At 37.4% G+C, this 14,678-nt stretch overlaps 1 protein-coding gene across 1 annotated transcript in view; it reads right to left on the bottom strand.

Annotated features, from left to right (window-relative positions):
* Nucleotides 1–14,678, bottom strand: part of SLC44A5 (solute carrier family 44 member 5) — a gene marked incomplete at both ends in the record, with an annotated part of 368,780 nt that overhangs the window by 135,386 nt on the left and 218,716 nt on the right. The window lies entirely within an intron of this gene.

Genomic DNA, 14,678 nt, shown 5'->3' with positions numbered 1-14,678 from the left:
TTTGATCCAGTGAAATGTCAGGGGTACTTTGATTGAAGTTGTCAGTTTCTTTTTCTTTCTCCTTCTAGAAGCAAAACTAGGAAAAGTGGGTAAGGACCATGTTCCTCGCACCTGTGAAGACATCCTCTCATTGTATTGAATACCAACCCTGAAGAGTGGATCCAAGGTAGCAAAACTTGAAGCCCTTCTGACCTTCAAAGCATTTACTACTGCTTAGTGTTCCTGAGGACTTGCAAGGTGCACAGTGAAATGTGAGGAGTCTACTTATCTCAGCTTCCCCTGTGCTCTCAGCAATCAATAGATTAGGCTTTCCTCCAAGAAGGTCCAATGCTAGTTCCTGTTGGTTTCTACCATATTGGCTGAATAATACATAAAATTATTATTGTATAAATGCTATTTTTAATCGATTTTTAAAAATCTACTGGAAGACTTCATGCTATTTGGGAAGATACCCTAGTCATTTATTATTACATCAGGATTGTAACATAAAACTCTCATCTTTAACAGTATAGGTTCTTTCAGAATACCTTTTTTTTTCTTGGCACATATGCTAGAGCAAATAATAGAAACAAGCTCTAAAAAATCTCTCCTGGCCAAATGTCTACATTTGCAATCCCCTGCCCTGGCTTTTCCTTGCAAGCACTTGCACCATGTGTTGTAGGAGTTTGTCACTGTAAGAAAGGTTGGTCCAGAATTGAGGACAGGACTTTAAAAGGAATTGGGAAAAAGATCTCTGTTATCAGCAACCTGCCCTTGCCTGTGCTAAGTGGAGAAATTAAACCAGAGAACTCAGAGGCCTCTTCAGAGTCATCACACTAAGAACATCAGCAAAACGAAGGACAGATTTGCAATGGAAATCCAAGAGCCACGCAGTAAGTGAATATTGTATGAGGCGAGCTCTGAGGATATGGGGAATGTACATTAGGCATGATCCTATCTTAGAGACCTTATAATTAGTTAGCAAGACTGAAATATTGATTCTTTGAATAAATATTTCTTGAGAATCTCTATATACCAGGCTATGTGTAGCAATACTTGAACCAAGAATACACCATGTAAAACAATTAACAAAGTACTATATTTTATGTTGCTATAGTTTGAATGTTTGTGTTCCTCCAAAATCTGTGTTCAGAATTCCCAATGACAGTTTTAAGAAGTGGGGCCTATTGGGAAGTGATTAAGCCATGAGGGCTTCACCCTTCACCCTCATGAATGGAAGTAACACTGTCATGAAAAAGGATCCAGAAAGCCTTCTGGTCATCTCTTCTGCAAAGTTGGCACACGGTGTTCCTCCTCTTAACCATCTTCCACTATGTGAAGACACAGCAAGAAAACGCCATGTTGTAAGCAAAGCAATCAGATACAAAATCTGCCAGTGCCTTGATCTTAGACTTCCCAGCCTCCAGATCTAGAAGAAAATTTCTGTTGTGTATAAGTTACCCAGCCTAAGGTATTTTGTTATAGCCACAGGAATAGACCAAGATGTGGTAACAAACCTCAGTATTACGAGACGTCTGAAAATGCACATTTCTCTTCAAAGACTAGAAAAGTCAAGAAAGCTTCGTTTGAGAGTTAGGTTTTTGTAAAAGACTGGAACAAAAAGAAAGGGAAAGGAGAAACATTCTGGATTGATAAAACAAGAATTCCATTATATTGATTATCACTATTTATTGACCACTTGCTATGAAAAAAGGCACTGCTGAGCATCAGAAGATTAGCAAAATACACTTTTTGTCTTCAACGAGCCAACAAGGAGAGAAAAAAAAATTACACAACTAATTACAATAAAAAGCAGAATATGATATCACAGGAAGGGTTCAAAATCAGTGTTAGGAGAGTCACAGGGAAGAAAAGGCCACATTCTATCAAGGAGATCATCGAGGAAAGGTTCATAGAGCCACGATATTTTAAATGGACAAGTAAAGTTTAGACCTGGAGAAATGAATAAAGTCACAGAGGCGGGAGTGTATATGTGTTTATGGGGTTGGTGAAAAAATCAACCCAACTGAGGGGATGGATAATAGGATAGGAAGATAGCAAAATAAAGCTGAGTAGAAGGTGTGGGACCAGATTACATACAGCCAAAAACAAACAAACAAACCAACAAGGATGAGGGGGCCGAGAGTGTAGCTCAGCAGGTAGAGCATTTGTCTAGCATGTGCAAGGCCCTGGGTTCAGTCCCTGGCACCAAAACAAACAAACCAGGAATGGAATTTATTTCATACATCATAGGCTACAGGGAGCCAAGAAAGATTTTTGAACAAAGTAATAACATAGTAGAAGCAGTGTTTAAAAGCAATCTCATAACAACCTGCATGTTGTATTATAAGGAGCACAATCTAAGGGCATAAGAAGCAATCTATTTATTACGGCTGTGAAGTCATGTGAGTCACTGCTCAAGTCGTGGTGAGGTAATGGAAAGAGATTCAAGGTTCATCAAAAGCAACAATGTGACTTAGGGCCCAGGAGTAAGGGCTCTGTGGTGAGGCTGCCTGCTCACTGCTGTCCACTAGCAGGTGCCCTTAGAAAGTCATTTCACTTCTAATGTCTTGGTTTCCATGTTTGTAAACAGGAATGATAATAGTATGTGTCCTGTTGTGCTGTTATGATGATTAAAGTAAATTAACACCTGTAAATGTGCTTAGAATCACTCTGGCACTTCCTAAGTCCCTATAAATGCTTATTATTTCTTCTGCAGTTACATGAAAAAGATAAATAGAACCTGAAGAATGGTGAGACCAAGGGTAAGAAACAGAGAAGTCAAAGATATCCCCCAAATCAAGTGACTACAGATCCTCTGGAAACTAATTCTCCATCATTCCTGGTTTCTTATCCAGTTTTGAGGAAAAGTTTGTGCTATTAAAACAGCAAGTGGAAGAATTTGTAAAGTGATTTTAAGGAAAAAAATCATGGATCAGGTTTTGATTCCCTTGAGTCTGAAGTGACATCCAATTGAATGTTCAATCAACTGGAGTTAAGAAATCAGAGCCTTGAAATTAAACCAAATCTTGAGATATTTGGAAACCATAAAACTTCTGTCTTAAAAAGAGACAAACTCCACAAAGAGCCTCAGTATCTGTTAGTTTTAGGATCATATTAAAATGACAATAACAATAGTATTTAACATGGTCTTAGCAACAAGGACGAAACACTGTCCTGCTTGCTTTATATGTATTATTTTGTTTACTGCATCAAAATAATCTTATTGTGTAAGTAGGTTAGAAATTATTATTAGACTCACAGATGTAAAAAATGAGGCATAGAAAGGGCAAGGAACATGTCCATATCACACAGCTGATAAATGAGCCCCCTGAGATCCATATACTGCCCAGTCTATTGTAGGCAAGCTGATGCCAGTGTCGTGCCCTGCAATTCTGCCTCCAAGGGAAAGTATGTGAAAACAGCTATTTGAGACTGAGTCCCTACACCAGTGCTAACTTCTCTGACACATCATCAGCTTCTCTTGTTCAGATTACATGTCTGACTCTGCCACATGTGACAGGTAATTGTAGAGATGTCTAACTCCTCCTCTGTGCTCCCAGCACACAGAGCTGGGTCTCTTGCAGTAATTCTTCTCACTTGTGCCTGAAGCCTGGTCATGGACACCTAGATCTGGTTTGGACACTGGACTCATGCTGGACCAGGATTGTAGAGTTAGGACAGGAAATTATACTCAGTAGGAGATGGGAGCTATAAAATCTAAACCCTGAAGGCCAGAGGTGCAGAGAAATCTGGTTTGGGGAAAGAAATTACTGAAGAAAATGTACAAGAGCAGTAGAGATGGAATTCCTGGTGGCCTTTAGCTTCTTGGTCTAGTTTCCACCTAAGGTCCACGGTTGAGTTTTGTAAGATACATGAACTATGCTATAGGCCTTATACTGAATTTTGTTTCTTTCTTTTCTTTTTTATTTTGGCTTCTTTTATGGTGCTACAGATCAAGCACAGGGTCTCATGCATGCTACACAAGTGCTATACCCCCAACCTCTCTCTCTTTTCTTATTTCTAATTCAAATTGAGTATGTCCAACCAAATAGCCTACTGATTATTCACTCTCTCTTTTCTTGATTTCCATTTAAAAAATTGTGTGTGTGTGTGTGTGTGTGTGTGTGTGTGTGTGTGTGTGTATTGGTACCAGCAACCTAGGGGTGCTTACCCACTAAACCACATCCCCTGCTCTTTGTATTCTTTATTTTGAGACAGGGTATTGTAAGTTGCTTAGGGTCTTGTTAAGTTGCTAAGGCTGGCTCTAACTTGTGATCCTCCTGCCTCAGCCTCTTGAGTTGCTGTGATTACAAACATGCACCACCACATGTGGGAACAATTTATTTTAACAACATTTATTTTATCCTTGCCATGAACAGATAGTAGGGATATGAGGATGAAATCTGCAGTCTGAGTCTCCTTTATGAATCTCAAGTCTGAATAAGAAATATAAACTTAAGACATAATGTCAACACTGTGTGGGAAGAATTGTGATACAAACACACAGAGAGTACCACGGAGCACAGAGGGGTCACAGATGAACAGGATTCACAAGCTCCTGACTGACAAGCTGCGGCAGCACTTTCTGCCCTTCTTCTGACTACACTTTTTGACTGAGCTCTTTCACTTTCACTTTGAACACCAGTATTATTCCTCATCCTAGGTCCCTGTTCTTAAATCATGATATATATGAGCCTGAAGAGTTAAAGTGCCTCAAAAACTTTTGGAGCATCATTTTCCAACATCCCCACCACACACACACACACACACACACACACACACACACACACACATACAATGAATGCTCCCATTCTGTAGATCTGGGGTAAGCCTGGGAATCTGAAACTTTAAATGTCCTACCACATGATTCTGAGGCAGAGCAGTTTGGGGCTCCCCTAAGCTGAACTTCATAACCTCATAACCTATACGCAGTCACGAATTCTAGCTCTACACAGCAGACCAATCCTAAGGGAGCAAAGGAAGAGAAAGGCAGGCCAACATGATGTATATGATGGGAAACACTGTAATTGGGAATAAAAGGCAAAGTAAAAGTCGTGGGAAGTCACATAGAACACTCAAGCTGCGTATGGTGGTGCATGCCTGTAAACCCAGCAGTTCAGGAGGCTAAAATAGGAGTATTGTGAGTTCAAAGCCAGCCTCAGCAAAAGCGAGGTGCTAAGCAAGTTAGTGAAATCTTGTCTCTAAATAAAATACAAAATAGGGCTGGGGATGTGGCTCAGTGGTCAAGTGCCCCTGAATAGTGAATGTTTATTCCTACCAGGGTCTACTATCCTGCACAGGTTCACATGGAATGCCACGGAAACTTCCTTCGGCCGAGCTGTACAACAGCCCTGGTTCCCAATAATTCTGTGAAGTATGCCATTATTATCATTCCATTTTACCACTGAGGGTTTGAGGCAGAGAAGGGTGAACTGATTTATACTCGTCGACTCACCTAACAAGAGGGGACGGTAGGATTGGAAGGCAGACAGGCTGACTCCAAAGCCCATGTTGAATCTCACTGAGGATCTTAAAGTAATTCCACAGATGAGTGGGGAGACAGGACAAATTGAAAGGGGTTAATAACATATCGATCCTGTAATTATCTGCTTTTTACATTAAAGATAGGTGAAACTAGTTTATAGGTACTTAGGCCAGCTTCCAGTTTTGGTGTGATATGTGCCTCACCAAGTGAAAAAGCAGATTGCAGTGTAAGTGGAATGTCATTGTCCAAGCTGCCTGAAAAGCGGGTACTTTCTGATTGGAAATGCTGGCTCCCTTATATTTTCTTTGAAAATACAAAGAAACCACAGTCAGATGATAAGATTTAGCTGATTCCATGCAGTAAGACAGCTGGAAAGTTATGACTTCACTCTGCCCCCATGTGCTGGCAGACTTTGCATTGTGATGCAAATTTTTTTTATTTCCTGCAAATCAATATAGGGCAGTGCTTTTCCAGGGTCCCTCACATGCTGTAATTGCATCTCTGGAATAAATAGCCTGAGAGGCTGACTAAAGAGCCACAATGCCTCACTGTCAGATGGCTTAGCTAGTTGAACATAATTCATATTTCTCATTTAAAGAAAATGTAAAAAACTAAAATTAGATAATATTTTATAAGCACCTTAATCTTATTTGACTTTTTGAGCACCAAAATTATTAGGACAATAGAATTACTGAAAAGCATTTATTAGAGACAGCCACAGATTTGTTATTGTAGTTAACAGTTTGCATTGTGCTCATTCAGTGCAACTTCCTTATACTAGAAATAATTCACAAAGATTAAGGAAATAGTCCAGGTAATTAATTCATTTTCCGGTGAAGATTTCACATGGCTCAACTGAAAACACATGGGAAGATAAAGCAGCTAGTCATGCTTATACAGATACTTTTTTTTTAAAAAAAGAAATTTGTTTTTCAAAGAAAATGACAACATAACTACCACTGATCAGTATAAAAATAAAAATTCTAAAACGTTTAGTTTTGTTCCTTCAGGAACATTTTCATTTGGCTAACCTAATATGATTCAGAAAGTGAAAGGAGAACTAACTTAAGTATATGCTCTAGGACCAAAGAGACCCATTATGAGCAAGCAAGTCAGATAACCCCCTAAAAAGCATGTAAGAGTGGAATAGTACAAAATTCAAATTTGCTTTAATATTCAACAATAGCCAGTGGAGAACTGTGAATAATTAAATACTTGTTTTACTTTATTTTCCAGATACATCTATTGTGTTGTGTCTATAAAAGGGGTCAGTCATTCATCTAGAGAGGGATTCCCTTTCCTTCTAAGTCTCAACAAAGGATTAAAACCATATTTCTTGTCATTTCTTAGAGGATGAGGTTCCCTTTTTTCAACCCAAAACACCAACGCACATGGCTCTTCATGATGTGACCCATCTCTTATTCCACTCACTTCAAACCATTCTAGCAATTCTGCACTGCTCATTTCCTTCCCCACGTCAGGTGTTTGGTAGAGCCTGTTACTTCTGTTAATATGATTTCCCCTCTTCTTGTTCACCTGGCAATGGTTTAACAAAGTCTAGACTTCCCCTCACAATTTCTCCAGTCATCATCAAGAAGGATATGGAGTGACATTCTACTGGCCACTATCCTAGTGGGTAGAACCCAACATGGTTGGAGACCAATGCTGAGATCCTTCAGTTCAGCCCATCTCAAGGCAGCAAATGACTCCTTTCATCTCTCAGACACACATACTTTTATTCTTTGCATTTTTGTATTTAACACACTGCATCAAAGGCATTGGTTTACAGGCTTTGGTGGACATAATGGTCTCCCAAAGAGGTCCACATCTTAATCCCTAGAATCTAGGAATATGCTACTTTACACAGGGAAAGTGATTCATTTATGGAACATTAGCTGCATGAACCCAATGTCATCACAAGGGTCCTTATAATGGGGAAGAGGGAAACAGGAAAAAAAAGGAAATGGGACAAGAAAAACAAGGTCGGAATGATGTGATGTACAAAGACTGCACCGGCCATTGCTGGCTTTGCGATGGAAGAAGCATAAGCAGTAGCCTCTAGAAGCTGGAAAAGAAAGCAAATGGATCCCCTGCCCCCACCCTGAGCCTCTAAAAGGGAACACACCCTGCCAATGCCAATGATCTTGGCTCATTGAAATGGATTTTGGGTTTTTGACCACCCTAATAATATAATAATTAATTTGTGTTATTTTAAGCCACAAGTTTATAGTAATTCATTATCACAAAACTAATGAGAATGACCATGTCTCTTAATGAATTAATAAATAGCTCCTTCAGGGCAGAAACTAGACTTTAGTTATTGTACTATTCCTATTGCCTACATTAATGCCTTGTGTATACATAATAGACACTCCACAAATATTTATAAGATATATTTTTAAAGAATGTCAATATTAGTTTGAACTCTCATCTCTTTAATTTAGGTTATGAAAATACAAAGAGGGACTCAATCTTGACAATCACCCGCTAATGATTTTAGATAGATTTCCATTTGGATTAGAGGCAAGATAATAGACTCCTAGAATTACACTGATGTGAAAAATTACTCCCCCATCACCAACACTAAATCAGCATTCAATTTGTAATGTCAAGATCAGTAGGAGTTAACACAGGAAATAAGGGATGGAAATAACCCATACTGGTGAATAAAAACTGGATATCAAATTACCTGGTATCAAATGCCATCTCTATCACCCACCAGCTATATGTTCTTGGGAGAATTGCTTTTTTCCTCTCCAAACTTCTATTCTGTGATCCATAAAATGATAGTAGAGAGAAGAAAAAACCAATTCTGCCTTCAGGGGAGACTATCATACATGGGAATTATAAAATATATGTTACCTTAATAACCAAAGTAGATCAGAGTAGAATCAATACAACCCAACTTTGATTGAATTGACATGTTGGCTATTAGTGACAATAATTTTAGAAAAGTTTCAATGGCAAATCCAGGTATAATATTTATGGTATAACTTTTTTGGAAAAGAGGAATTTTAAGCATGTTTAGAGAAGAGAATATGTCATGTGGGAAAGCTGGACAAGAGTGCATGCTTAGGTGATTCACAGGAATCAGGTTTGTTATCAGGAGCTGGTGCAGGATTCACTATGCCCCTCAAGTCTTCTGAAAAATAGTACAATTGTCATGTGTTTATATATCTGCAAGATGCAAAGGAAATAGGAAAGTTAAAGCAGATAAACCAACCAGGAGATTGCAGGGATATTTAAGACATCCAATTATGGGTGGTGACTGAGGCTATAGCAGTGAAAGGGAATGAAGACATTCCAGAAGCATTACAGAAGAATATATTTGGTGGGGGTGAAAGAGAGGGCATGGCACCATGCTTCATCACCTAACATTGACAATACCTCTTGCAGAAAATATGCACGTTCCAGGAACTCATCTCAGGCAGAAACATGACCCCACAGTGGACATGATAAGATTAATGGAAATGCAAATGAGAGGCCTTCAGCACTGACTTCAATCCAAATAATTCAGTGGCATAATAATCTTATGATGGTTGTTTTATCCCAATATGAATAACGTTCTAAATGTATAAGGATGGTAAATCACTCTGTATTATATCAAGAGTGTCAAATCTCCTGTTTTAAGAAAGAGTTTTTAATTACAAGGGTGGTTCTTAAATGGTCTGTATCACTGTTTGAAATACTCTGCCCTATATGAACACAAATCACAAATCACAATTCATTTATAACCTTAAAAATAATACCTAAAAGGAACAGCTTCTGATTTCACAGAGCAGTTAAAAGAAAGCACATATAAAGCACTCAGGCTTCTTCTTAATAAACTGATTTTATAGGCAGCACTGAAGGATGCACATTTGGGGGCATTGGAAATGCACTTTTGAAAAAATGATTTTTCTTGACTACTGTGACAAATCAGTGAATTTGTGCTATGGAAGAGCCATGAATTATTGGATAATCATACATCTTCTCAAAATAAATAAAATTCTGGATCAATATTGATTTAAAAAGAGAATCTGGAAGCAAACAAGAACATGAATTGAGTTTGAAGGTTATCCGCTTGGGTTTTTAAATATTTCTTTCTAGCCATATTTGTATTTTATTGCTCAACATGAGGCATTCAAAAAAATGACCTATGACATACTCTAATTACATTGGAGTAACTCCTTATTTTCATTGGGTATGTACTTCATTATTACACAAGGCCCTTTCTCCCTACCTCCTAAGAAATACAAGAACAATTTCACAACCAGTGATGGAAAATGAACAGCATATTTACTCATTCTAAATATAAAAATTAGTGACTTCACCTTGCCTTTCCATTTACCAAGTTCGGGAAATAGCACAGAAAATTGACTACAGGCTGAGGAAAATGATAGTTTTCACCATTACATAAATACAAAATTAACTTTGGCAGGGAAGGAGAAAATTGTCTTTACAGTTATAATTGAGAAAAAAACTTTCCATTAAACTTAAGAGTAAACACTACTGTAGAAAAATAGCAAGAATTTGACAATTTATCACAGTACATAAAGCAGTTTGGTAGCTAGAGAACCCTTTTCCCCTGCTTCCTCATATCATCCACAGGTTATTGATGAGAACAAAATTAAACTGCTTATCAACTCTGATTTTTGCCACAACTCAAGAAGATGGAAGATAATAATTGCTGGAAAAAAAAACCCTGCAGTATAGGAAAGAAAACATGTATTTGCCCATAATTTCTATGCACAGTGCACCACGTTCCAATAAATAAAAATTATAGGTGGAGTACACTATTAGATTCTGTACCGTGTGGATGCCTCTATCTATGGTATAATTGAGGAAAATTTGTGGTAAATAATAGTGTCTCACCAATGGGTCAGGACAGTCCTAGAATTATAAATAGGGAAAACAGCAGAGAAGATGGACAAACACAACCTATTGCATGACTCACTTTGAGTAGTTCTAAAAGAGTGAGTGAGAGGAAGAAAGACCCAAGGCTCAGGGTGGTGGTGATGTATGGGTTATAGAACAAGACAATCACTTGGAATGTCTGAGAGTTTAACCACTCCCTTCTAGAGTCCTATATCTCTTTGAATGAAGTCAATGTCCTGCCTGGACTTTATACTGGTAATTCTATGGAGCATACCTGAGGCAGAAATGTTCATGTTTATTTTGATCACAGATTTTTCCATAGAGACTAAACATAATATGAGTTCATTGTTAAAAGAAAAACTTTGGATTCATTTTTTTTTATATTCTCTATAAATTTTAAAGAGGGAAAAAAAGACTCAAGAAGGGAAATCTAGTACTCAAAACAAGGGATTTCTCTCATTCTGAAAAATACAGTAGAAACATTTCTTTCTCTTTCTCCCCCCAACCCCCCGGAAAAGCAAACAAAAAGTATAGATATAAAGCTTTAAGAATGTGTTCTTTAAAGCACCTGAAAGAAGCTGACAAAATAGAGGCAAAATATCAGCCCAAAATTTAATGAAAGTGAGAACCCAAAGAGAATACTACTAAAGCCAACATAGCCTAAGAGAGATCTATGGTCTTAACAGGCTGAAGGAGAAGGGAGCACCAAAGACAGAGCATGCCTGGTTCATGGAGCTTCCTACCTAGCTCTGCCAAAAGTTCAGCACTGCATCAGAGATGGGGTGACCCACTGGAGCCACACAGCACACAGCCTCTCAGAGATGGGTGTGGCTTGCCATGATGCCAATCGACTTGTTTGCTGCAAAACCCCTGCCACACTAGGAAGCAAGACTCCTCCCACAGAAACCTTAGCCCTGCCTTTGATGTACTTACTTCCTCTTAAATAGAGAACCAGAGCCTTTTTTTATAGTTCAGTTCCAGCTCCTAACAGGACTGGAAGACCTCTCAGGAGCTCCCTTTTATATCTAATTTCTGGCTCTGTCTCTATTTCTTTCTAATTCTTTCAGACTTTCTATTTCTCAGGCAGCTCACACCTCCTGAGCAGGAATCTACCCTGGTGAAGTGCTGGCTGCCCCTAAGATAGCACTCTCTCTCTCTTTCTCTGTCTCTCTCTTTCTCTCTCTCTCTCACACACACACACACACACACACACACACACAAATTACATAAAGAAACAAAACAACTTGAAAGAACTAGATAATCATCAAACGGAAACAAACCCATAAAGTCTTCAGACATTTAAAATACTAGTTCCGGATTACCAAATAACAATGTTTACTGTTTTTTTAGTAATAAAATACGAACTTGAAAATAAATATGAAACACTATAAAATTATCTAGCAGATTTAAAAATGAAGCCAGTTGAATCTGGAAGTGAAAGCCACAATAAATTAAGTGTATAGCTCTGTGTATAAGTCTGACACCCAATTACATAGAGCAGAAGACAATTGGCAAACTAGAATGTAATTCAAAATAGATTACTTAGAACTCAGCACAGAGAAACAGAGGAATGGAAAATATTAAATAGTTGCTACACTGAGGATGGAGTGAGAAGTTTCAACATACACCAAATCATATCATCAAAAGGAAAAATCAGAGATAATGGGGATAAGCAATGAAAAAGATAACAACAAAAATAAATAAATAAACTGCCAACATAGGATTCTATATGAGTGGCAATATGTCCAAGGGAAAGGGTGAAGTAAAGATAATTTCAAGAAAAACAAACAAACAAACAAAAAGAAGTTGTTTGCCATCAGCAGACCCTCACTAGAAAATTTTGATCAAATATTTCTGAGAGAAGAAAAAGCAGGCCAGATGGAAGATGTTTGATTAAGGAGGAAATACAGAATTATTGCTGACTATATAAACCAATAATAATAAAGGCTTGTAGGATTAAATAAAACAAGAGAAAATTATGTCAATAATAAAACGTAATCCAAGAGTTGATGAAATATAGGCTTTTTATTTATTTATTATTTGTATTGTGGAGAATAAGGCCATCAAAATCATCTAAAACACAGAACAGTAAGGGCATCTGGAAACACCACACAGGTGATGTTCACTGCATGGACTGAATGCTGTGTTTCTCCTAAACTGGTACATTGAAGCCTTCACCCCCACAGTGAAGATATTTGAAAGGGTTCTGAGATTGTATTGTACAGATGAGATCATCAAAGTGGAATCCCTTGATGGGATTATGGCCTTAAAAAAGAGAAAAGAAACCAGTTATCTTTGCCATATGTGGATACGGCTAGATGATCATTTTTAAGCCCCAAAGAGGATACTCAACAGAAACCCAATTTGCAAGCACCTTTATCTCAGATTTTTCAGCCACCCAGATCTTCTATTGTTTAAGCATACGGATTTTGTTGAGGCAGTCTGCTCAGACTTGGGCATATATAAACTCAATCTTATTGACTATTATATTAAATATAAATGAACAAAAAGTACCTGTAAAAGATAAAACTTGTCGAACTGGGGAAAAAAAAGCAAAATGCAAGTATATGCTATATGTGTCTCCAAAAATAAGAGCAGAAAAATAGAAGCAAAAGTATGAATATGAGAAAAGTACAAATAAACTACAAACATAAAAGCATTGCAGGGAACTTCTGAAAACAGAAATGATAGTAAAACACAGTACTAGCAACAGGGAATCATTGCAAGTTTCAATCAACCAGGAAGATGCAATAATTTTAATTATGAACTTAATAAAATGTAACAGAAAATATATAGAAATATAAGGAGGAAAAAGACATTTTCATTCATAGTAGAGATTTTGATACACTTTCAGTATAATTTTAGCAAATACTAGAATCAAATGGACAAAAAGATCCATAATTGTACTTTCTATTTTATAAATGGTAATGGTACAATAGATACCTTTATGGAAAAATAATGTTAAACTTGAAGCCCCTATTTTTCATTAGACACAAAAACCAATTCCAGACAGAAAGGCTGAAAGTGAAAGGTAAAATCACAAAACCTCTATGGCCTCAGAAGGAGGATTTATTAAGGGGGGGAAAAAAAGATAGCAGTTAAAACTGCATCTTTTTGTAGGGAGACAGGAGGACGGTGTTTCACATCAGGCATGGAAACATCAGGCTTTCTTCCTGCTATTACACAATTTCTTCCTGCTATTACACAGTAGATGTTCTAAATTACAGGAAAGCAGCACCAAATATCCAGATGTTTCCCACTCCACAGAAGCACCCTCTCTCGAGTGTGGGACTTGGCATGCAGCACGCCAGGAGTAGTGGTTCTGAGAGTCTCCCACTGCAGTCTGAAATTCTAACATTTTCCAAAAAAGATAATGAATAATGAACTTAATTACAATAAAAATAAGAAATTTTGTTCATGTAAAGATTCAATAAAGGAAGGGACAGGATAACCATAAAGGATGCTTGCAATACCTGTATTTTTGAATTGCTAATATACAAAATATATAAATAGCTCCTATTTTTAAAAAGAGCATAATTTAAAAGCAAAGGACTTCACAGGAGAAAGTCCAAATGTTCAATAAATAACTTAGTAGTACTGGGTCTCTATAATTAGGAAGATGTAACTTAAAACCACAAAGAAAAACTACTATATGCCAACAGTGACGTGCAAAAAAATTAAAATCTTGATAATTATACGTTGACAAATTTGTGAATTAAAGGGAACTCTTATTCACTACTAATAAGAACAAAAATTAGTGGAAATATTTTGAAAAAGTTCATCAAGATCTGATTCTATGACAGAACAATTTCACTCTTAAATATATGCCCCAAGCTTCTACACATGTGCATAAAGATACACATATAACTTTCATGGTAGCATCATTTGTAATAGCCAACAATTCAAAAAAATTAAACATCCATCAAAAAGTAGAGTTTCTCTCTCTCTCTCTCTCTCTCTCTCTCTCTCTCTCTCTCACACACACACACACACACACACACACACGTAGGAAAATAAAACTCTATTTTCCAAACAGAAAGCCAAATAAGTCCAAAATAGAATACCAATATTATTTCAGAAACTCTCATCATTTGGGTTTGGAGGCTTCATCCATTCAGCGAATCAACCATATCAGGGAATCTGCTCTTGATTACAACTGCACTCTTTGTAATTGTAACAAGTTACTTCCCTAACAAAGATCTCATATACTGCTATACATGAGACTATATACTGTTCATCATATAGTTTTTGTTCATTGTCTGCCATCCCTACTACAATATTGGATCTACAAGGACAGGCTTTATCCATTTCATTCCCCACTGGAGGTCCCACCAGTCAGAATACTGTGGCTCAA

Source organism: Spermophilus citellus, assembly GCF_964194105.1.
Source record: "Spermophilus citellus genome assembly, chromosome: 9".
Taxonomy (NCBI): domain Eukaryota; kingdom Metazoa; phylum Chordata; class Mammalia; order Rodentia; family Sciuridae; genus Spermophilus; species Spermophilus citellus.
This window is presented reverse-complemented; position numbering and strand designations above follow the sequence as displayed.